Source organism: Protopterus annectens, chromosome 12.part0 (assembly GCF_019279795.1).
Source record: "Protopterus annectens isolate FY-2018-M chromosome 12.part0, PAN1.0, whole genome shotgun sequence".
NCBI lineage: Eukaryota > Metazoa > Chordata > Ceratodontiformes > Protopteridae > Protopterus > Protopterus annectens.
Genome location: NC_056746.1, coordinates 273108842 through 273134653, shown reverse-complemented (window position 1 = coordinate 273134653; position 25812 = coordinate 273108842). Strand labels below are relative to the sequence as shown.

Below are 25812 nucleotides of genomic sequence, written 5' to 3'. Positions count from 1 at the left end.
TGGATGGTCTCTGATGCTTCATGTGTTGCCACTAACCTGGAGGTGTGGGTGTCCTTGATGAATATGGACACTCCCCCCTCCCTTTATGGTTTGGCCCAAGTTTTGGGGCCGAAAAGCATGATACGAGGTATAGCCTGGTAGGGCTGGGGTGCTCTCAGGAGCCTTGAACCAGGTTTCAGTTACTGCACAGACATCGATGTTCTCCATACTGAGGAGTGCTTCGAGAGCCTGCATCTTGAGATTTAGACTTCTGGCGTTGAGCAGCATTACCCTCAATTTTTTTCCATTTTTGTTCTCTAAGGAGGTGGGTTTGTCTTTTGAGCCTTGCCTAAAAAATGCACTATGGGAGTGGCAAGAGCCTTAGCCAATATCCAGAAGCCCAGTGGTGACAGATGCAAGCCGTCCCTTGCGAAGCAGCGTGGCTTGTCCAGCACATCATCCCAAGCAGACAGACATTGGATCCCCCTAGAATGACACCAGTAATTGAGCCAATTATTAAAGCTGATCATCATGTCTTTGCATTGTGGCATCATTCTTGGTGAGGGCAAGATGCTGCTCAGGGTTAGGGTCATACCAGCCTGGGCTACATAATCAGAGAGCTCCTCTATGTCTCTCTTCATGTAGTCCAGGGAGGTACGTCTCAGGTCAGTCACGCCGGCATGGACAATGACGGAGTCATATTTGTACTTGCTTTGGAGTGACCTGAGTGCATGTGTTATGTGGCAGATCCTTTCTCCTGATAGGCAGCTCACCGTTACCCTCTCCTTGTTCAGCCTGGTAAGCAGAACGTCAGTGTGTCTGACTATAGAGTCACCTATTACTAGTGTATCAGGCATGGTGTTTGGCCTTAAGGGCTGTGATTGTTTGACACACTGATTTATTGAAGTATGTGTTGCATGTGTTATGTTTTGAGGTGGTGGATTTTTGGGTGTCTGCTTTGGGAGCCTCTGTTGTTTTGGTAAGTTTTTTGTTAGAGCCTCTGAGTATGTCTTTGTGTTATTATGTGTTTGGTTTGCAGTTGTGGTAGGTTTATGTGGGACTGGGTTTGCTGTGTGTGTGGTTACCTTCTCCTCCTGTCTGGTCTTGCCAGTCCTGAGTTGAGAGAGTTCAGCCTCCAGTTTGGCTATAGTTGCATCTCTCACATGTATTTGTGCTTGTTGGGAGGAGGAGGAGAGGGTTGTCTGTGTACATGAGACAATTGTAGCATTGTCTCAAGATTCCCAGATTAACCAGCTGAACCGGAGAGGATGCTAGAAATCTACAACTCAACATGCTAGAATATTATAAGGGAGTGCTGTGCCTTTATGGGAAGAGGGTACTCACAGGGGTGGTAGGTGGATGTAGTGCTTACTTTAGTTTGAGAGTGCTTACTTAGAAGAGAGGTTTTGAGAACAAGTGCTAGGCTTATAATAAAGCGAGTAGACTGATTATTATAAGAGTAGAGCTTTCTTAAGGGAAAATTTGAAGAGCAGACTTGGCGAAGCCAGAAAAAGTTTAACCTTGTTTAACCGGCGCTGCGCTATGCGCAAAGCCGCGCAAACACGGATTTTAAACAGGGAACTTCAAAAGAGCTAGAAATGGTCCAAAACAACCAATTACTACAAGCTCTTGTGCTGAGGTCACTCCTTCAGGGACAAATAGGCTGCTCAAGGCTCCCCACTCCCACTGGTGAGCAAAGAAACTTCCTTCTATCCAAGTAAGGCAATGGACAACACAGGAACTACACCACAGCCCAGAATACAGCAAAGCCTGTATACTGGTCTAAACTAGTCGAGGAGAGGCAGGAAAACAAGGATATTTTTTTTTGTTTTTGAGATAGAAAGCACACAGAAATGCAGGAAACAGTAATAAATCAGTTACACGGGCTAGCACACTTTAGTGGGCAGCCTCAACAGTTAAATTTAACAAACAAACAAACTTTCGACCAATTTTCGACCAAATGTAACTTTAAGTGCAGATAATATAAAATGCAACAAACAGCTAAAAAAACAGTTTAAGCTTGTTCAAAGTAAGCAAGACATGGTATTTTAGGTAAAAAAACAGCAAAAAATACTTAAATCAGGAAAGTAGTCGCTTTTCTCAGTTCTCTGCTGCTAGGACCACTCTGCAGGACCACGAGGAGCTGTTTCTGAGTAGTATAGCCAGAAAAAAAATGCTCAGAGGCGGATTTTAAACAGGGAACTTCAAAAGAGCTAGAAATGGTCCAAAACAACCAATTACTACAAGCTCTTGTGCTGAGGTCACTCCTTCAGGGACAGGTAGGCTGCTCAAGGCTCCCCACTCCCACATGTGCAACTAACATCGGGCAAATCTGCAGTGCAAATTGTGGCCTGCTACAGATCACCCTTCATGACCCAGGACCACCGCTCCACCTTTCTGGAGACACTGGAAAACATGAAGGTCCTACCAAACACCCTGATATTGGGCGATTTCAATTACCCTACCATTCACTGGGAAAACTACTAGAGTACAAATTCCCAGGCCCAGCGCTTCCAAGAATTCATCAACTCAAATGCCCTGGTTCAGCTAGTAAACTCCTCTACCAGAGATGAAAACATTTTGGACCTGGTCATCACCAACATGGGCGACAGGTGTTCCACACCGGAGGTCAACCCGTCACTGGTTAGATCAGACCATAAACTAATCACTCTGGATGTCCACACCCCACCACCACCCCCAACTAAGGAAACCACAGTAAAAAAATTTTCTAAAGCAAACTTCACCTTACTTAAGACAAAGGTGGTAAGTTTCACAGCCCCCACGCTAAAGGATAACGCTGCCAAAGATGCAAAAACCTTTACAAATGCACTCTGTGAGCACCTACAAGGAAGCATGGATCGTGCCATCCCTAGCAAAACCAAGACTCACTCCTCTAAGAGAAGGAAACCAGTTTGGTGGACCCCTGCAATTAACAGGCTATACAATAGGAGGAGGAAACTAGTTCAGAAAAAAAAGCAAATCCCAAGAAGGAAAGACATCCCTGATCAGTATCAGTAAGAGACTGAGGTTCCTCATGAAATCATCCAAGGCTAACTTCAAAAGAAAAATAGCCAAGGATTCAAAAGATAACCACAAAGCCTTCTTTAGCTATGTTAAGAATCTAAGTGGCAACTCGCAGATACGCACTGAACTAGTGCAAAATAGCACAAAATATACTGAACCTACTTATATTGCCAATATCCTGGCAGATAGATTCAGTACAAACTTCACCCCCCTCTCACCTCCAAAAGGGCCCACAGCAATACTGGAAAAGTGTAGCGTCCCAAAAATCACAGACGCACAGGTGAAAACAGCCCTTTCAAAAGCCAAAAACACAGCATCATTGAGACCAGATGGTATCCCAGGCTGCGTCTTTTACGAACTACAGAATGAACTAACCCCCCACCTAAACATGCTGTTCAACCTCAGCCTCTCCACAGGCTACGTGCCCATAGAATGGTGCACAGCAACGGTTATTCCACTCCACAAAGGAGGGGCCACAAATGACCCTGGTAACTATCGCCCCATAAGCCTGATTAGCCTGGTCCGCAAGGCTATGGAGCACATCATCATGGAACTCATTAACAAAGACCTTGGGAACCTCCCAACACTTGACCAGACTCAGTTCGGCTTTAAGGGCAGATCATGCCTACTAAACTTTGTTGACTTCTTCGAGACAGTCACCAAGGCCACAGATGAGGGAAAGGTGGTTCACACAGCCTACCTTGACCTCGCCAAGGCTTTCGACACCATTCCCCACTCTGGTATTACAGAATAACTCACCAGCCTGAACATAAACCCCTACGTCACAAGATGGGTTGCCAACTGGCTTACAGATGGAACTCACACGGTAAGAATAGCGGGCTCCAGGTCCAACTCTAAACCAGTCACAAGTGGTGTCCCGCAAGGCTCGGTCCTGGGACCACTACTTTTCGGCATATACTTCTCAGAAGTACAGGAAAACACAGGACTATGGTTAACCAAGTTCGCCGATGACTGCAAACTGGGAGCCATAATTGACTCTTCGGCTGACACGGACATCCTCCAAAAGGACCTTACTGAGACAAACACCTGGTGTCAAAGTCATGGCCTCAAGCTAAATGCCAAAAAATGCATAGTCATCCCGTTTGGGAAAAACAAAACACTCATGAATTACCACATAGGTGGCAGCCCCCTTAATACAGAAGCGGTAATAAAAGATCTGGGGACCCAGGTAGATAGCAATCTCTCCTTTGACAGTCATATTGCCAAAGTAGTTAGGAAATCCTTCTATGTGGCCCATCTAATTACTAAAGGGTTCGCATCTAGAAATAGAGAGGTTATAGTGCCCCTCTACTCGTCACTCATTAGACCCATCATAGAGTACAATGCCCCATTTGGGAAGTACCTCACAAGACACTTCCAACAGCTGGAAAGACCACAAAAGTACCTCACCAAGAGGATTACTGGTCTCAAACATATGTCCTATGCAGCCCGACTGAAAAAACTCCGGCTGTACTCAGTGGCATATTGCTTACTCAGAGGTGATCTCTGCCTGACTTACAAAGTGATGTCCAACTCAGAATTGATGGACATGCTCCACCTAAAGAAATCCAAGTCACTGCGAGCCACACGCTCTAGTGAGCTAAACCTCGCCACAACAATAAATAGAACATGCTGGAGGGATAGATTCCTGTCACAGACTCCCCATGCTTTGGAACAAAATTCCAAATTACATCCGGCAGAGTTCCTCAATAACACTCAAGAGAAACCTTGACGAGTGGATGGGTAACAGAAAATACACCCCTGGGATCACTTCATTGGCTCTGCTTGACAGAGGATCAGTTAATTAATCAATGGGGTGGCGAAAGCAGACACACTCTGGCTAGGCTTATAAATGCCCTCAGGCAGATAGCCTAGTATCTACCTATGAACCTATACGGACAACTGCGGCTCTCCAACTGTGAATGTGTCTATGCCTCAGAGGTGATGATCTGACTAAACTTCGAATGTTTTGTCAATGAGGTAGTTTCTCACAGTTCAGGGCGACCAGCTAAGTTTTTGGGGGGGAGGGGTCTATGAGCTGATCTACTGATTAGTGTGATGTAATCCTTGAAATTATATGGCAAGGAAGGGCCGTCAAGAGACTGGGACTGCAGGATATAGCTGGGTAACAGCTACTTGTGTGTTTACTAGAGCCTCCATTTTGTTACATTGAGGCTTCATTAGACTGCACCCCGATACTGCTAATAAAACTGTTTTACCTGTAACATTCCACTCTGTTTACACTCTTGAATTTACTTAAAGGATTTTCGACTGGAAACAGACTGCCTGCCTTGCTTGGATTACTTTCAAATACTCAGTAATGCTGTAGAATTATATATTTTCTATTATTACTTTTTGACTTGACGAGTTTACTCTCGCTACTTCTACTGCTATTGTCTGATCTGATTATATACAGTGATTAACTAGAAATATATGGACTGAAAATCTTCCACACAGAGAATTTTCTTGCACGGTTTTATATTTTACATTAAAGTACAGTTAAAGTTGCTTTTCTTGTCAGAGTGTAACTGTGCTGCTGCAGTTTCTAAAGGGATGTATACATTACCTGCTGGAGAATTTGAGAAATCTGTAGGCCTGAAGATTAGAGCCTGCCTGAGATTTTGTGCATATAGGACAGCTTGATATACTACTGCTCCAGTGAAAAATGTTTAACACTTGGGCTTCAGATTTCCGTGTTTTGTCATTTTTTGCTTCATTTAATATACATCTCTGTAGCCTGGCCTGGTCTTTCAGTAAGGCTTATGCTATATTTGCACACAATTAATTTGGCTCCCTACTGGACTTTTAAAAACAGACATAAGCAAGGGAAGCAGTTTTATTTTCTTTCTTTGTGTCTACACTTATTTTTAAGTCATTCAGATCTGCCTTATGTAATGTCTGTTCTGTTCTTGCAATTTAGTTACTGCTTTGACTTCTTGTTACAAGAAATCTGTAGGCCTGAAGTGTTTCCCCACCCACACATTTCTTGTGCATTTTAAACTGGGTGTTTTTTGAACTGTCCACCCCTACTCCAAATTTAGCTTTGGAAGCCTCTCCCCATCTTATCTCATCTACTCATTCTACCGGGCACTTAAAGATGAAATTAGGTAGGCCTTTCCCTTAGACTCTTATAATCCATATTAGGCTCGGTTTCACAGCAGCCCACTCAGTTCATGTACACTGCAACATTCAGAGTTTTATTCCCTTTCCAGTTTACTTTTGAAAACTGTAACATCTGGGACTGGACTACCAATCACTGGAGAGCTTGGGAACTGCTTTTCAAGAGCCAGCTTGGGATTGGTGCTTCTATTTTGCTGCTGATGAGAAAAGGAGCAAAGGGCCATTATATTATTTCCAAAGACTGCTGCCTTATTTTCAATTTATTTAATTTTTTTGTATAGTTGCTGCTACTGTGCTTTGCAATCATTTTTATTGTATTTAATTTACTGAACTTGCAATTCATTATTAATTTGATCGCTACTGTTTTACTGCATTTAAAGAGCATTTAAAGTATTTTTGGTGGAAAAATTCCGTTTTTATTGCTTTCTAAATTGTTTGAATTTAAATCGTATTGCTGTAGGAAGATCTAGCCAGAGAATAAGTTATTTTGTTGTTGCACTGCACATGAAAGTTCTTTTCTGCTGTGTTTTTACATTAAGAAGACCAGGTCAATCATTTTGTGGAAGGTGTATGTCTTGTGTTTCTGAGTTCAGAAGAGCTCAAAGTGTAGTCATTTACTGGCCAGAGGGCTCAGGAGTTAGATTTCAGTTTCTTTTTTGTTGCTAAAAATTGGGTGCTTTTACTCAGACCTGTGCTCTCTTTCCCACAGAGCTCAGCAAAGCTTGGCAGCCTGGCCTGTGATCGAGAAGAGTTTCCACTGTATCTAGTGCCAACCAGACAAAGATAAGTTTTTGCACAAAACCTTCTCTCCATAAAGTCCTGCATAACATTGCTAGAATCTCTATGTGTTCTGAATGTGTGTGCTCCTCAAACAATCTGGAAATATAGAGCTGATAAGTATATTTTTGTGGCACTTTTTAACTGTTCAGTTTTGCACTATCTCAATTTTTGCTTGACTGAATTTTTTATATATTTGCTGGCATTGCTTTCTGATTCTCTAAGTGCCTCCATTTTGATGTTTTCCTAATTTACTTTCTGCACTTGTTTTAGTCATTTTTTAAATTTAATTGCATTTATTTAAACTGTATTTGCTTTAATATTGCTACACACTCAAGTGTGCTAGCTTACACAGCATTTGAATTATTTTTACTGCTGTTTTAGCTGCTTTTATGGAATAAAAAGTTCTAAGCTTGTTTCCTGTCTTTCTTGTAAGTAATCTAGTCCAGATACAGATTTGCTATACCCAGGACTGTTTGTAAGCTTCTGAGCCCCCCCCCCCCAAGCCTTTCTGTGTTGGAGGGAATCCTTCTATCTTATCAGTGGGAGTGGTAAGCACTAGGTAGCCTATCTACCACAAGAGGAGTGGTTTCTGGCCCAGAAATTGTAGTTTTATTGGCTGTTTGGGGACGGTTTCCATCCCTTTCAACTTTCCGGTTTAAAAGCCAGCTTTTGCATGGGTTTGCCCTTGTTTAAGCTCCGTGGATCCAGTTTTGGCTTCCTGCAGACTGCAAGAGCATCAGGAAACAGATACACTAAGTGCCTCAATTTTGATTTTTTTTCTAATTTACTGCTTCTGCACTTGTTTTTAGTCATTTTCTTTTATTTAATTGCATTTATTTAAACTGTATCTGGTGTAATATTGCTACACACTCAAGTGTGCTATCTTGCATTGCATTTGAGTTGCTTTTACTGCTGTTTTAGGTGCTTTTCTGTAAATAAATAAATAAAAAGTGTTATGCTTATTTCCTGCCTTTTCTGTAACTACTCTAGTCCAGATACAGATTTGCTGTATGCAGGACTGTTTGTAAGCTTCTGCGCCCCCCCCCCAAGCCTTTCTTTGTTGGAGGGAAGCCTTCTAGCTTATTAGTGAGAGTGGTAAGCACTAGGTAGCCTATCTACCACAAGACAAGTGGTTTCTTGCCCAGAAAGTGTAGTTTATTAGCTGTTTGGGCAGTTTTCCATCCCTTTCAACTTTCTGGTTTAAAAGCCCATGTTTGCATGGGTTTGCGCTTGTTTAAGCTCCTTGCAGTGGCGCCGAGCTGAGGTAAACTATTACTGGTGCCAGAAAGTCTGCTCTTCAGTTTTTCCCTTAGATCTTGCTAGTTCATTCTCTCTCTTGCACTTCAAATAGCTTAATCGTTTTGCACTTCAACAGGTTTTTGTAGCAATTATTGCAGCCCACCGAAGTGCCATCAACACTACTCATTCTTCATGGAAATAGCTCCAGTACTTCGTAGTTACGACCACCCATCCTGGCATGATTAAAGGGTAGTTCCCTGTGATTTCTCCTATTAACCTGGTGCACTTGGGCATTATGTGGCAGTGTAGCAACTGCCTCATGTACACAGACATCCCTCTCCACTTACCTTCTTACACTCAGACTTGTGAGAGATGCACTTTTATCACCAACCTGGAAGCTATGCACTCTCCAGCCAAGACCGTACTACCTGGTCAAAAGGAGAAGGTAAACACCTGCGCCACACTATATGGAATGCATAGCCCTCCAAAACACCCACCATCACAGCTCTCACATAAAAACAAACCACACACCCACTTTTGTGGAGGCTATGAATAGAAATTTACCCAAACAGCAGACACCTCCAAGACAGAAATGCACTCGACCACCACAACACAGCACAAACCACAGGACACATAGCTCACCTCCACAGTGTGCCCCTCCACCTAAGCCCCTAAGGCTAAGCACCTTGCCTAATACACTAATCATAGGTGACTCAATAGCGAGGCACACAGATGTCCCACTCATTAGGTTGAATAAGGAGAAGCAGTCAGCTGTCTATCAAGTGCCAGAATCCGACACTCACTCAGGTCACTCCACAATTACAAGTATGACTCTGTCATTGTCCATGTGGGTGTAAATGACCTGAGATGCATCTCCCTGGATTACATGAAGAGAGACAGGGTGGAGCTCTCAGATTATGTGGCCCAGGCAGGTATGACCCTAGCCATGAGCAGTAGCCTACAGTCACTCAGAATGATACCACAGTACAAACAAATAATGATTGATTTCAACAACTGGCTAAGTTTCTGGTGTCATTCTAAGGGGATCCAGCATCTATCTGCTTGGGATTACACAACTGACAGAACTCGATGCTTTGCCAGAGATGGCCTGCCATCTGTCACCCCTGGGTTTCTGGGTACTGGCTAAGGCTCTTGACACCCCTATAGTGCATTTTTTAGGTGATGTTCCAAAGACAAAATTACCTCCATAACAGTTATAAATAAAAGCAACCAGAGGGTCATGCAGCTCAACACTAGAAGTCTAAATCTCAAGATACACTCACTTGAAGCATTCTACAAAATGAAGAACATCAACATTTGTACTGTAAAGGAGACCTGGTTTAAAGCGGCAGAAAGCACCCCTGTGCTACCAGGCTATAACTCATTCCACAACGTTCGGCCTTAAAACATGGAGAGAACCTCAAAAGGCGGTGGTCTCCATATTCATACAGGATATGCACACCTCCAGACTAGCAGCCCAGCAAAATGCATCCGAGATACTTCAGGTACAACTAACATTGGGTAAGACAGTGATCCAGGTCGTAGCCTGCTATAGGTCCCCAACCATGTCCCTAGCCTCTCACTCTGTTCCTAAGCACCCTGGAATTCATCAAGGTCCAACCCAACACTCTCATACTAGGAGACTTCAACTATCCCTCTATCAACTGGGAAAACTACTCAAGCACTAATGCACTGGCCAAACACTTCCTGGAATTCATCAGTTCCAATGCCCTGGACCAGTTCATTCTGACCCCCACCAGAGGAAGAAACATACCTGATCTGGTTATTACTAACATGGGCGACTGTTGCTTTACACCAATAGTCAATCCCTCCCTGGTGAAATCTGATCCATAAACTAATCACCATGGAAATCCACATCTCACCCACACCCCCTGCAAAGGTAACCACCTTGAAAAACTTCTCCAAAGCTGACTTTGGGCTCCTAAAAACAGAGGTAGCTAACTTCACAGCACCCATGCCAATGGAAAATAGCTGTATGACCGATGACTGCACTGTACAAACATATACATAAATGCATGGAACTAGCCATACCCAATGGAACCAAGACGCTCTCCTCCAAAAAAAAAATCTGGTGGTCCCCTACCATTAATAAACTCTAAAACAGTAGGAAGAAACTATTGCACGAAAAAGGTAAAGTCCCAAGACTGGAAAAACTCCCTTGTTAGTCTCAAAAATTTGAGATCCCTCATCAAAACTTCCAAAGCCAGCTATGAATGCAGAAATGCGGCAGACACTAAAAACAGTCACAAAGCCTTCTATAATTATATCAAGAACCTCCATGGCAATACCCAGATTTGCTCTGAGTTACTGCACAATGGTATCTACTATACTGAGCCAGCAGATATTGCCAACATACTGGCCAAAAAATTCAGTGCCAACTTTACCCTTCTCTCCCTCCCCTAAAGGACCAATCACAATACTGGAAGAATGCCAGGCACCCAGCATTACTGCAGCACAAGTTAAAGCTGCATTGTCCAAGGCCAAGAATACAGCTTCTGTGGAACCTGATAATATCCCTTGGCTGTGTTCTACATGAACTACAAAGCGAACTGGCACCACATCTGTGTGCCCTGTTCAGTCACAGCCTCACCTCAGGCTTTGTCCCTACCGAATGGTGCACTGCTACAGTCATCCCCCTCCATAAAGGGGGAGTGACTACAGACCCTGGGAATTATCCCCAAATTAGTCTGACGAGTCTGATATGTAAAGCTATGGAGTGCATCATCATGGACCTAATTAACAAAGATAAAGGAAATCTCCAAACTCTAGACCCCATGCAATTTGGCTGTGAAAGGGAGATCATGCCTGCTCAACCTGGTTGACTTCTTTGAGTCAGTCACCAGGGCTGTGGATGAAGGTAAGGCAGTGCATACAGCCTACCTCAATCTGGCCAAGGCTTTTGATTCCATTCCTCACTCGGAATTATTGATAAACTCACCAAACTAGACATCAACCCCTATATCACTGGGTGGGTTGAAAATTGGCTCACAGACAGAACACACAGTGTGAAAGTAGCGGACTCCAAGTCAGACTGCCGACCAGTTACAAGTGGAGTCCCACAGAGATCAGTGCTGAGCCTCTCCTGTTCGGCATCTACTTCTCAGAAGTCCATGCCAACACAAAGGGAATCTAGCTGACCAAGTTCACAGATGACTGCAAGCTGGGAGCCATTATTATGGAGACCAATGACTGGTGTCGAAACCATGGCCTTAAGCTTAACGCCAAAAAATGCGTTATCATCCCCTTTGGTAAAAACTCAGTTCACACTAATTACCACATCGATGGGAGCCCACTGAACATTGAAGGTGAGATTTGGGATGCAGGTTGACAGCAAGCTCTCCTTCGACCACCACATTGCCACTGTGGTCAAAAAGTCCTTCTATGTGGTACATCTCATTACTAAAGGTTTTGCATCCAGGAAGAAGAGGTCATCATCTCTCTCTCTCCTCTTCCCTCATTAGACCCATCATAGAGTATAATGCCCCATTTGACATGTACCTCACTAGACACTTACAACAGCTGGAGAGGCCACAGAAGTACCTCATAAAGAGGGTCTTAGGCATTAAACACATGTCCTACATGGACAGACTCAAAATCTCCAGCTATTCTCTGTCTCATATTGCCTACTTAGAGGCAATCTCTGCTTGACTTGCAAGGCCATGTCTGACCCAGCTCTGTTAGAAACGCTACATCTAAAGAAATCCCAGTCCCTCCACACCATAGACTCCAGAGACCTCAGCCTCATTACCACAATCAACAGAACATGCTGGAGGGACAGGTTCATAACCCAGAGACTCCCCATGCTCTGGAATAGACTCCCCATACATGTCAAGCAGAGCACCTCGCTGTCCCTCTTCAACAGAAATCTTGATGAGTGGATGGTTAATAGAAAGTTCACACCGGGGATCACTCCAGTGGCTCTACTTGACAGAGGCACTGGGAACTAACGTCAGGCGGCACGATGCCAGGGCACTTCTATGGGCTAGGCTTGTAAAGGCTCCAGGGCCATTAGACTAGTACACACATATGAACCTATGCAAATGATTTCCTGCACTTGCAGTTCATTACTTAACTGATCACTGCTCTTTTATGCATTTATGGAGCACTTAAAGCTCTTTACACTTAAAATCTAAGTGTTGCTTTCTAAACTGTTTGCTTTAAAATCACCTTGCAGTAGGGTGTTCTAGCCAGTGAATATGTTGTTTTGCACTGCACTTAAGGGTTCCTTTTTGCTGTATTTTTACATTAAGACCAGGTCAATCATTTTGTGGAAGAAAGTGTCTGTCTAGTGTTTCTGAGAAGAACTCCAGAAGAGTTCAAAGTGTAGCAGATTATTGGCGCAGGTTGGCAGTACCTTGTACGGATGCAAATGTCTGGACTATAAAGTTTACCTAAATCACTACTTTTAGGACTGTAACCTGATACTTAGTGATGCAGTGCATGAAGTTAAGCTTACAGCAGCTAGCTTGCATGTCTAACAGTAATATCACACCTTAGCACTATCTATGGTTCCCTACACCTAGAAACCTAGAAGACCTCTGTATAATCCAATCTTCACAAAAAAAAATAGCCTACCCTAATACATACCCAGACAACATGGATATGCAAATTACAAATGTCTCCATAGCCAGCTTGGTAAATATGGGCATCATGAGAATGTAGCAATTGTCTCATGTACTCAGACAACCTTTTAATCCCTAAAGAAACTAAAAACAACTAAAAACATTCATGACAGATGCACATACACAATTTCTTGGAGGCAAAAATCTCCACTTACAAACAAGGTTGTCAAGAACACACACAGACTACATTCACTGCACATACTGCCACCACATACACAGACCATCAAAAACCAGAAAAACACCCAGCAAATGTGCATGCACCAAAAACTGAAGAAACCAAACTCTATGCACAGCAGAGCGAAACTAGGAGCAGAATATTCAGAAAAATGAGGCAGCATCCTTGAATATCACAAGATAAAAATTTATTGCAAAGGCAAAATCACTCAAAATTAATGATGGTAACTTCCATCCACCCCCCCCCCCACACATGTAATCCATACTAGTGTAACCCCCCAAAACTATTAGCAGGGAGCAGGTCATGGCAGCAGTCGCTACAGCGAAAAACACAGCCTGAATGGGGCCAGACAGTATTTCAAGCTGCCTCCAAAATATCTCGAAACATGAGCTATCAGGACCACGAGTCACTTTTCAACTACAGTCTCAAAACAGGCTCGTATCACAGGAATGCAGGACTGCAACAGTTATTCCTCTTCAAAAGGGTGCTCCATCAAACCAACCCTGGAAATTATAAACCCCATTAATCTGATTATTCTAATATGCAAAGCCATGGTACAGATTATCATTGTAATGATCAACAAAGTCATTGGCAACCTACAGTCACTGGACCCATCCCAGTTTGGTTTTGTCAAAGGAAGGTCATGCCTACTTAACCTGGTAGACTTCTTTGAGACTGTCACCAAGGCAATGGATGAGGGAAAATAGTGCATACCACCTACCTAGACCTGTCTAAGGTGTTCATTACAACACCCTACTGAGATATTGTTGACACTCACTGAACTAGGCATAAATCCCTACATAACTAACTGGCTCACAGAACCCAAGAAATCAGGATAGGTGAGACCACCTCCACCAAGAGACCAGTCACCAAAGGAGTACCTCAGGGTTCAGTGCTGGCCCCGCTCCTGTTTAGCATCTATGTCTTGGAGGTCAAAGCTAATGTCAGGGGCCTATGGCTCAAGTGTGCAGATGACTACAAATTGGGAGCTATCATAGGAGGTTACTAAGCTATCGACCCAGAGGTCATTTCAAGCCTAGCAGTTTCATCCCAATGTAATACCACAGGTACTCTAGTCAATACCCAAGATTGTATTTATTAATGACTGCCCACATCCAAGAGGGATATGGTCTCTCTCTCCAGTGAGAATTTACTGTGTCCCATCCACTTGTCCAGATTCCTTTTGAACAGTGTCACAGAGGTGCTCTGCTTCACATGAATTGGCAGCCTATTCCAAACAATGCAGTCGCTAGGAGACAAATCTGTCCCTCCAGCACATTCTACTCAAGTCGCAGGCCATATCTAGGTCCCTGGAATTGGTAGCTCTAGTCCTGTTTGATGTACAGATGTGCAGCAAATTCATTAGGTTTGAGTCAGTGATTGTTCTGTAAGCCAAGTATAAGTATCCCTTAAGAAGTTTATACGATACTGAGTATAGTGACAGGGACTTTAGTCAGTCTGTGTAAGGTATGTCCTGCAGTTCCTTGAGCTTCACGAATTTGTGTGTCATCCTTGTGCAGGGGCCATGCTAATCTTCACTGTATCATTCCAAATTTTAGTATATGTGCTGCCATGACACTAACATCATGCAGGAGGGTCTAACAAAGACAAATGACTGGTGCCAAGATCATGGATTAAAACTCAATGCAAAGAAATGCATTACACTGTCTTTTGAGGAAAAAGTCCACCCAGGTTAATTACTCTATCGAAAAGACATCCCTAAAGTGTTAACCCAGTAGCTAGGGATCTGGGAACATATGTAAATAGTAATCTGGCTTTTGCTCAACACGTAGCCAAGGTAATAAGAAAATCATTCTATGTTACCCAACTTATAAGTAAGGTTATGGCATTCAAGTCCAAGGAAGTTATAGTACCCCTTTACTTAGCCCTTATCAGACCCATCGAGTACAATTCCACCTTCAGCATGTACCTAAGTGGGCATATGCAACAACTGAAATGCCCAGAGGGGTTCCTCACCAAGAGAATCCAGGGATAAATACACTGTCCTACACAGATCACCTTAAAGCTCTATCTCTATACTCAGTCCCCTCCAGGTTACTGAGAGGTGACTGATGTCTGGCATATAAGGCATCCTCAGATCTAGTCCTGATGGATCTTTTGCACATCTGCAAAACAAATAGCAACAGAAACACTAGATCTAAGTATCTGGAATAGGCTCCCCATACATGTGAAGCAGAGTTAATTCATAACCCTATTCAAATATAACCTTGACCATTGGATGGGCAATTGAGAATTCACCACCGGGTCTCTGACAGGCAGAGGCCAGCAGTAAATATTCCCTAAATAACATACCCCTCCATGAAACCTTTATCACCCTCCTAACATACTCCTCCAGAGAGACGCCCATGTTACATGGGAACACAACTGAGCTGGGTTGCACAGCCAGGCTTATGAAGGCCCTGGTGGTTGTTGGCCTAGTATACCCCTGTAAATCTATGAGATCTAGCTGCTTTTTTATTGGTTCTTTTCCATTTAGATTCTCAGTTTAACAGAGGTGGGCTGCACTCTGTGCAGACACTTTCATTTTCAAATGCTCTCTTAGGAACCTTAGTTAAATCCATCTTCCAGTTATAACTGTATAAAGTGCAGAGTTAAGTGGTATTTTGATGCATGTCTATAGCTAATCTTGTAGCCAGTGTAGACAAATTAATTACAACTTACCTGGTGCTGGTACTCGGACCAAATGTTGTCTACCCACACTTCTACCCCAAATCAAATATAGCAGATGCAAGTTGTAACACTTCCATTAGTAGTTGCATACACACTTCTACCCCAAATCAAATATAGCAGATGCAAGTTGTAACACTTCCATTAGTAGTTGCATACAGGGGTTCTGTTTTGTGTTAACAGGTGCATGTTCTTACTGTATAAACTAAGACCATTTTCCTTTAGACAGATGGCACTCTAGTAAATCTGCTCCAAACCTCATAGGTGCCATTCCACATTTAGCCACACTGTAAGCATTATGGATTTGTACTTTCCAACTGTATCTGTAGCCAGCGTGATTGAAATGCACTGAGACAATGTAGCAATTGCCTCATGTTTACCAAGAACCACCTTCTACTATAACTTACAGAGTGTGTGAGAAATGTAGTTATACAATGTTACTGGAGGCAGAGGTCCCACACAAAGTCACTACAAAAAAGAAGCAGGCTGTCATTACCACATAACACTGTACTAAACCAAGTATATACACAGCTCAGATCAAGCACAGACCAACATATACTGAGGCTCTTGAAAAGTAACCTACCTAAACCATAAAGGCATTCTAAATATAATAAAAATGTGTACCCTTAGCAACCTCACAAACACACAACACAGGCAGCACCCACCTTGAAACATTAATCCAAGTGTCACATTATCTCAAGTCAAAACCTCAAAAGGCCAGCCTCTACACAATGGGATTGCCTAATCATTGGAGAATCCATTGTGAGACGCACTGATGTGCAACTCACCAGGCTGTGCAAGGAATTTGATAAGGTCAGATGCCTATCACGTGTCATTATTCGTCACATCACATGTGCACTCAAGTCCTTGCACTACAAGTACACATACTTCACAGTAATAGGTTCACAGATTCATAGGATGATACTAGTCTATTGGCCTGGAGGCCCTTATAAGCCTGGACAAGAATTTCACCCATGTTCCCACAAAGTCAGCACCTGCTTCCCCTGTCCAGCAGGGACACAGGTGGGATTCCAGGGGTGTATTTTCTGTTTCCCATCCAGTCATCCAGGTTCCTCTTAAAGAGGGCTAGTGAGGTACTCTGCTTGACATGGACAACGAGTTTATTCCACAGATGCGGGAGCCTTTAGGACACAAATCTATCCCATCAACAAGTTCTACTAATGCCACAGACCAACTTGATGCCTTGTGTGCGGTTTGTGCGAGTGGAGTTTGACTTACAAATATGCAGCAACTCCATCAAGGCTGGGTCTGAGATGGCCTTGTATGACAGACACAGGTCAACTCTCAGCAGTCTGTATGAAACTAAGTAGAGGGACAGGGCTTTTAGCCTATCTGTACAGGACAGGTGTTTGAGACCCTGGATTTTCCTGGTCAGGAACCTCTGTGGTCTTTTCAGCTTTTGCATGTGCTTGGCAAGGCACATGGTGAAGGGGGCACTGTACTCTATAATGGGTCTTATATGGAAGGAGGACAGGGATGGAGGTAAGGAAGGAGGACAGGGATGTTATGACCTCTTTGTTCCTTATCTGAAATACCCTTACTTATGAGGTGGGCCATGTAGAAATCCTTCCATACAATGTAGGCAAAGTGGTGCTCAAAAGTCAGATTGCTAACAACCTGGGTGCCCAAGTCTCTCACAACTGAATACGTGCTTAGTACATTGTTATTAATGTGATAATTAGTGGGGGCACCATTTTCTTCAAAGGAAATAATGATGCATTTCTTGGCATTCAGTTTGAGGCCATGCTTCTGGCACCAGTCAATAGTTTGGGTTAGGCCATCTTGGAGGATGTTCTCATCACTAGGGGAATTTAAGACAGTGTCCAGCTTGCAGTCATCTGCAAACTTAGTCATCCACAGACCATTGGTTTTGGTTTGCACCTCAGAAAAGTATAACCCAAACAGTAGAGGCCTCAAGACCGATCCTTGGGGTATGTCGCTCATTACAGATCTACTACTAGAGTTGACTTCCCCTATTTTGACTGAATGTGTTATATCAGTGAGCCAGTTAGCTACCCATCTGGTACCATATGGGTTGATTCCTAGCTGGGAGAGATTATCTATTATGCCCACGTGGGGAATAGTGTTGAACACTTTGGCTAGTTCAAGGTAGGTGGTGTGCACCGTCTTCCCATTATCCATGGTTTTGGTGACTGTTTCAAAGAAGTTGACCAAGTTTAACAGGCATGATCTCCCTTTGACAAAACCAGACTGTGTGGGGTCAAGTGTTCGGAGGTTGCCAATGTCCTTAGTTTATAAGGTCCATGATAATTTGTTCCGTGGCCTTGCAGATCAGGCTAGTTAGGCTGATGGATCTATAATTACCTGGGTCGGTGGATGCTCCACCTCTGTGTAGAGGGATGACCATGGCTGTCCTCCATTTGGCTGGGACAAAACCAATGCTCACGTTTTGATTGAATAGAGTGCTTAATGGTGCGGAGAGCTCATACTTGAGTTCATGTACGATGCAGCCAGGGATGTTGTGGGGTCACATGGAGGCTGTATTTTTGCCTTTCAGAAGACATTAAAGACCTGCTCCCAGGTGATGAAGGGAGGGGGCAGGTGCTGGTGGTGTCCTGGTTTACTGATAGAGGGATAGGGGGTGAAGTTTTCACTGAACCTGTCTGCTAGCAGGTTGGCTATATCTACGTTGTTTGTGTATGTGGTGTTCTTAACCACCAGTTCAGAGCAGACTTGGGTGTTACCTTTGAGATTCCGGAAGTATTTGAAGAAGGCCTTGTGATTGTCCTTAGTGGATATGACCAATTTGGACAAAAAGTTAGCCTTTGAGGATTTCACCAATGAACTTATTTGCTTGTTCAGACAAAGGAGAGATTGCTTCCAACTTGGCAACTCCTCCTTCTTGGTCCAGGACAGCAATCGTTTTCCTTTTATTATAGAGTTTGTTTATTGCTGCTGTCCACCAGACAGGTTTACTCTTCCTTGAGGTAAATGATTTGGTCCTGTCACGTATTGCTGAGTCCATGCAGCTATGTATGTGCTCATATAGCTTTTTGGTGTAGGCCTTGACATTAGTGCTAGTTCCAAATGAAGGGACAGTGGCTGTGAAGCTGCTTATACTTGCTCTCAAGAGGTTGAAGTCAGTTTGGAAAAGTTTTTTTGTTTGATCCTGGCAAGGGGGAGTCAGGGGAGATGGTGACTTTGAAAGTGATTGCTTTATGATTGGATCTTACCAAAGAGGATGACACTGTAGGGGTGCTACAGTGGCTTCTCATGTTGGTTAGTACCAGATCCAGGATATTTTCACCTCTTGTAGGGGTGTCAACCAGCTGATCCAATGTCGTGGCATTGACAAAATTGAGGAATCTCTGGGCATTCACGTTTGGGCTAGAATAGGTCTTGCACTCTATGACTGGGTAATTAAAGTCGCCCAGGATCAGGGTAGAAAGCTGAATCTTGACGGATTCAAGTAAGTCCAGATAGGTGGAGTGGGTGTCCTGAGTCATGGTTGGAGGGCTGTAGCTAGCTATGATTTGAATAGGTGTTTTGTCAACAGTTAACTGCACCTGGAGGTCTCCTGTGCATCACACTGCACACTTTGGTATAAATGACTTGAAATATACCTCCCTGGACTATATGTAGAGAGACATGACGGAGCTCTTTGTATTTGTGTCTGAGGCAGGTATGAACCTAGCCTTGAGCAGCATTTTACCTTCACTGGAAATGATGCCACAATACAATGAAAAGATTGCTGATTTCAACAATTAGCTTAGTTTCTGGTGTTACTTAAAGGGGAGCCTACATACATACATACATATATATATATATATATATATATATATATATATAAACACCCTGGGAAGAGAATGTAGACAGTCCTAACGATTTTGCCAGGGATGACCTGCATCCATCCTCCCAATACTTTGCTATACTGGCAAACACCTTGTCCAACCCCCCCACCCCCATAGTGTCTTTTTAGGAAATGTCAGTCTTCAAAACCTTCCAACACAACAAAACAGAATTTGGATAACATAAAGGTACTGCTTCTCAATGCTAGGACTCCACTCCCTACACATACACTTTATCCTGTAATGCATAGATATATGCATCCTTACCAACACCTGGTTCAAGACCATTGGGAGCACCCCATCAGTGCAAGGTTTCAATGCCTACCATATATTCAGGCACAATGCACTACATAAAGGCGCTAAAGGCAGATGTGTTAGAAAGGAAAATGAACTAGAACTCCAAGTCCAAGTTGCCATTATCAAAACTGCTTATCACATCATGGCCAACTACAGGACACCTTCTATGTCCACCTTGGCCCATACCTCCTACCTGATAAGTATGGAGTCCCTATACATTCAATGTAACACCATTCTTGTACGTGCCTTCAACTAACCCTTCATCTGCTGGGAGACCTATACATCCACTAACATGTACACCTCATGTTAGAACCCATTTTGTTTGGTATTTCCTTTTCCAACTTCCAGACCACAAACCAAGACCCCTGCCTAAATCCGCAGCTGACTGTAAACTGGGATCAAGGTCAAGTCACCTTCTGATGCTCAAGACCTGCAACAAGAGCTTACATCTGTAAACATCTGGGCTTAAATTAAAAGCGAAAAAGTGTAAAATTCTTAAATTTGGTAAACCGTCCCTCCCCCCAGCATACGATATAGAAAATAACCCCATTCCAACATGAGAATGTTTTTAGAGACCATGGTACTTGCACTGATTATTCCCTCTGTCTTGACCATTGACAGTCAAGAAGTCCTTCTGCTTAGTTCAGCTGATGACCAAGGGAATATCTTCCAGATCATATGAGGTCATTGTCCTATTACATTCAACTTTGATAGGCCATTTACTGAGTATAAAACACCTTTGGGGCATACCTCACTAGACATATTAAACAATTAGAAAGACCCCAGAGGTTCCTAACTAAGAAGACCATTAGCTTAAAAACCCTAAGTATTTTCCCCTTTGTTCAGTGGGTTATAGACTCCAGAGGGGACATGAGATCTATGCCTTGCTTTCTGAGCCATTAGGGACCCAGTGGTCCGGAATATTTTGCAGCACCACACACCAAATAGTCCCACAAACACTAGAACAAGGAATCTAAATCTTTGCTAGAACACAAGTAAAACAAGGGGCAGAGGTAGGTTGATTACAAAGCACCCTCCCTATCTCTGGACTTGATTCTCACTGCAAATTAATCAGTGTGATATATTATATTCCTTCAAATGGGAAATTGGCGAATGGATGAGGATCCACAAATTTAACCCTGGCTATACTGGACTGGGCCCTCTTTGAGAGAGAAGGTTCAGTCTGAGGGTGGGTACCAGTTAGGTATAAATGGTTGCAAATTTCAATTGCCTTTTATTATCTATGATCTTATGAAGAGATAAGCTTCAGTAGAGACATAGGGGGCTCTGATCCATGCTGCCTGTCATTTTCTGTTAAGTACTTTCGGTATTTTTCTGCATAACTAAGGAAAATTCAAGCAACCTCATAGGGTAAGATCCAAAAAACTGTCTGAAGAAAGCAAAATAAGTAACAGCTTATCATTTTAAATCAATGCATGGTTAAAACTGGATGCCTACAATAAATCTTGTGACAGTTTGTAAGGAAAGAAAACATGATTTTTAAGCACTGATGCAAACTGTGTTTATATAACTAACACAGCTGCTAGTACATTTCATGTGAGAGCTTTTTGGTAAGTGCATAGCTATTGCTGTGCTGCATCCTGAGGGAGGATTCCAAATGGCAATTTGGTATGCTAAGTGCTGACAACCATATGGCATGTACCACTTCTTAGTCCATCAAGACCCAGGGAAGAGCCCAGCTATATAAGGAAGTAGCATTAGAGTCAAAGGCAGAATGGGACAACATGAGTTAAACATTCCTGAACTGAAAATAAGCATGGCACGAGAGGAGGAAGATGTGGGCGAGGAATGCAATGTGGCACACTACTGAAATGATCAGAGCAACAGGCTGAATAATATATCAAAGTGAAGACAAGGCCAAGAAGACTACATAACCTGCCCTTATGTAAACGTTGCTCCAGTTCAGTTTCAAAACTCTGTTTCCTGCATTATTCCATGACAGTTCTGCATACTACCAGTGCCAGGCAGAGTGACTTTCTAGCTTCCATCACTACTGAAAAAGTGAAGCTGCCCCTTTTAAGTCTTCCACGATACACGTTCCTTTAGAATGATGTGGCCACATGGGATTCACCTGGACTGAACACTAAGATTACATCCTGGTAATGATCCCTGTTTTCCTTTCATTTTTAATATCTGTAAACAAGTTCACTGAAGCGCAAGTGCCTTTTTCTACGTGGCACTGCTCTTGAAGTCAAGCCATTACCAAGCCCCTTCATTTTCGTCTCTTTTCCAGAATAATGTACTGACCTGTTTCTGGGTGGATCAGTGCTCTTCGTCTGTTAACAAGCTATAATTAAATAAATAAAAATACATTTGTGAATTAAGTACTTGACACACCCAGCATCTTTTTGGGGGGGGGGGGGTGCTGCAGCAACACCAAACATTCTTTGCTATTACGAAGCAGGCTTATTTTGAAACGTGTAACCAAATAAAATGTTCTGACTCATCACATTCCCCAGGACTCGCCTTCCATAACCAATGTCCTTAGATCCCAGGAAGCAGTGGACAAACGAGTCAGTGGAACAGCACTTAATGGTTGTTGGAAGAGCGATACCCATAAAAGAACATAAAACATTTCTAACCTCCCTATATATTGCTTCATGGACCTCCAGTCATCTCTGGCACATGTTCTGAATGACTGGAGCTCTTTGCCCAATTAACTGTCACACCTTGTTACAGTCAATGTGTTTCTGCAAAACCACATTAAATTCTTGAACTTGCTGCTCAGCATCAAAAGTAATAATGCCAGACCCTGCTCAGAAATGACATTGTTTACACACAATCCCAGTACAACTGACTTCTGAAAGTTTATTTGTATCTAATTATTTGTTAAACTGGGTAAGTGGACTAATATATGCATATTTTTTCTATCAGTATCCCAGGTCACAAGGGCAATAGAAAAGATTACGTGCAGGGAAAAGTACTCACTAAGCATCATGTTTTGGCAACTGGAATGCCTTAAGGAAACCCAACTGGATAAAGGCAGAACATACAAAACACAGTTTATTCAGCTTTTTATAGTAGTCATTTTTAGTGTTAAGTTTTTGTTTGTCATTTCCCTTTCCTACCATTTTGTTTGTGACAATGAAACCCTTGTAATACATTTATGAAATAAAATTGCTTCTGTTATTGTTTTTCCACAAGCCAGTGTATTTCTTTGTGCTGGTCCCAAGCCTGGATAAATGGGGAGGGTTGCGTCAGAAGGGCATCCGGCGTAAAACCTCTGCCAAAAATTACTGATGCAGAGAAATTTTCATAATTACATACCGGATTGGTCGAGGCCCGGGTTAACGATGACTGCCACCAGTACTGTTAACCAACAGGGTGCTGGTGGAAATTGGACTACTGTTGGCCGAAGAAGAAGAGGAGGGGGGAAGGCATGCCCGAAGGCAGGAAGAGAGAAGGAAGGTTAGGACTGTAGTACTGAGGGTAGGAACTTTGAATGTTGGCAGTATGACTGGTATAGGGAGAGAGCTAGCGGATATGATGGAGAGAAGGAAGGTTGATATATTGTGCGTGCAAGAGACCAGATGGAAGGGAAGTAAGGCCAAGTGTATAGGAGGTGGGTTCAAATTGTTCTATCATGGTGTGGATGGCAGAAGAAATGGGGTAGGGGTTATCATAACGGAACAGTATGCCAAGAGTGTTTTGGAGGTGAAGAGAGTGTCTGATACAGTGATGTTTATGAAGCTTGAAATTGATGGTGTAATGATGAATGTTGTTAGTGCATACGCTCCACAAGTTGGGTGTGCGATGGATGAGAAAGAAAAATTTTGGAGCGAGTTGGATGAAGTGGTGGTGAGTGTACCCAAGGGTGAGAGACTAGTGATTGGAGCGGACTTCAATGGGCATGTTGGTGAAGTGAACAGAGGGGATGAGGAAGTGATGGGTGGGTATGGTGTTAAGGAGTGGAATGCAGAAGGTCAGATGATTGTGAATTTTGCTTAAAGGATGGACATGGCTGTGGTGAACACGTATTTTTAAGAAGAGGGAGGAGCATACGTTGACGTACAAGAGTGGAGGAAGATGCACTCAGGTGGATTATATCCTATGTAGGAGGGCCAGTCTGAAGGAGATTGGAGACTGTAAAGTGGTGACTGGGGAAAGTGTAGTTAAGCAGCATAGAATGGTGGTCTGCAGGATGATGTTGGTAATCAAGAAGCAGAGGAGGAGTGTGAAAGCAGTGCCAAGGATTAAATGGTGGAAGTTAAAAAAGAGTGATTGGGAGGTGGAGTTCAGGGAAGAGTTAAGATAGGCACTGGGAGGCAATGAAGAGTTACCGAATAGCTGGGTAACTACAGCAGAGCTAGTAAGGAAGACTGCTAGGAAGGTGCTTGGTGTGACATCTGGACAGAGGAAGGAGGACAAGGAGACATGGTGGTGGAATGAGGAAGTACAGGAGAGTATACAGAGGAAGAGGCTGGCGAAGAAGTGGGATTGTCAAAGAGATGAAGAAAGTAGACATGAGTATACGGAGATGAGGCGCATGGCAGAGAGAGAGGTGGCGAAGGCTAAGGATAAGACATATAGAGAGTTGCATGAGAGATTGGATTGGACACAAGAGGGAGAAAAGGACCTGTACCGATTGGCTAGACAGAGGGACAGAGCTGGGAAAGATGTGCAGCAGGTAAGGGTGATAAAGGACAGTGAGGGAAACGTACTCACAAGTGAGGAGAGTGTGTTGAGTAGATGGAAAGAGTACTTTGAAGGGCTGATGAATGAAGAGAATGAGAGAGAGAGAAGGTTGGATGATGTGGGGATAGTGAAGCAGATTAGCAAGGAGGAAGTAAGGACAGCTATGAAGAGGATGAAGAATGGAAAGGCTGTTGGCCCAGAGGACATACCAGTGGAAGCATGGAGGTGCTTAGGAGAAATGGCAGTGGAATTTTTAACCAGATTGTTTAATGAAATTTTGGAAAGTCAGAGGATGTCTGAGGAGTGGAGAAAAGGTGTTGTGGTACCTATCTTTCAGAATAAGGGTGATGTGCAGAGCTGCAGTAACTACAGAGGGATAAAATTGATCAGTCACAGCTTGAAGTTATGGGAAAGAGTAGTGGAAGCTAGGTTAAGAAGGGATGTGATAATTAGTGATCAGCAGTATGGTTTCATGCCAGGAAAGAGCACTACAGATGCAATATTTGCTCTGAGAGTGTTGTTGGAGAAATACAGAGAAAGTCAGAAGGAGTTGCATTGCGTCTTTGTGGACTTAGAAAAAGCATATGACAGGGTGCCTAGAGAGGAGTTGTGGTATTGTATGAGGAAGTCGGGAGTGGCAGAGAAGTATGTAAGAGTGGTACAGGATATGTACAAGGGAAGTGTGACATTGGTGAGGACTGCGGTGGGAGTGACAGATACGTTTAAGGTGGAGGTGGGATTACATCAAGGATCAGCTCTGAGCCCTTTCTTATTTGCAGTGGTGATGGGCAGGTTGACAGATGAGAGTAGACAGGAGGCCCCATGGACTATGATGTTTGCAGATGACATTGTGATATTTAGTGAGAGTAGGGACCAGGTTGAGGAGACCCTGGAGAGGTGGAGATATGCTTTAGAGAGGAGAGGAATGAAGATCAGCAGGGCTAAAACAGAATATATGTGTGTAAATGAGAGGGAGGGTAGAGGAATGGTGAGGATGCAGGGAGTAGAGTTGGTAAAGGTGGATGAGTTTAAGTACTTGGGATCAACAGTTCAGAGTAATGGTGAGTGTGGAAGAGAGGTGAAGAAGACAGTACAGGCAGGGTTGAATGGGTGGAGAAGAGTGTCAGGAGTGATTTGTGACAGACTGGTATCAGTAAGAGTGAAAGGGAAGGTCTACAAGAGGGTAGTGAGACCAGCTATGTTATATGGGTTGGAGACGGTGGCATTGACGAAAAGGGAGGAGTCAGAGCTGGATGTGGCAGAGTTAAAGATGTTAAGATTTGCACTGGGTGTGACTGGGATGGACAGGATTAGGAATCAGTATATTAGAGGGTCAGCTCAGGTTGGACAGTTTGGAGACAAAGCAAGAGAGGCGAGATTG

General features: G+C 43.3%; 1 protein-coding gene and 1 non-coding gene across 2 annotated transcripts in view; both read right to left on the bottom strand.

Moving 5' to 3' along the window:
• The window catches only part of LOC122816501 (coronin-7-like), a 3324782-nt gene that overhangs the window by 1825773 nt on the left and 1473197 nt on the right, over positions 1-25812 (bottom strand). The window lies entirely within an intron of this gene.
• On the bottom strand, positions 14436-14539 carry LOC122817442. Its single transcript, XR_006367259.1, has one exon. It is a non-coding gene; the product is annotated as a U6 spliceosomal RNA (small nuclear RNA).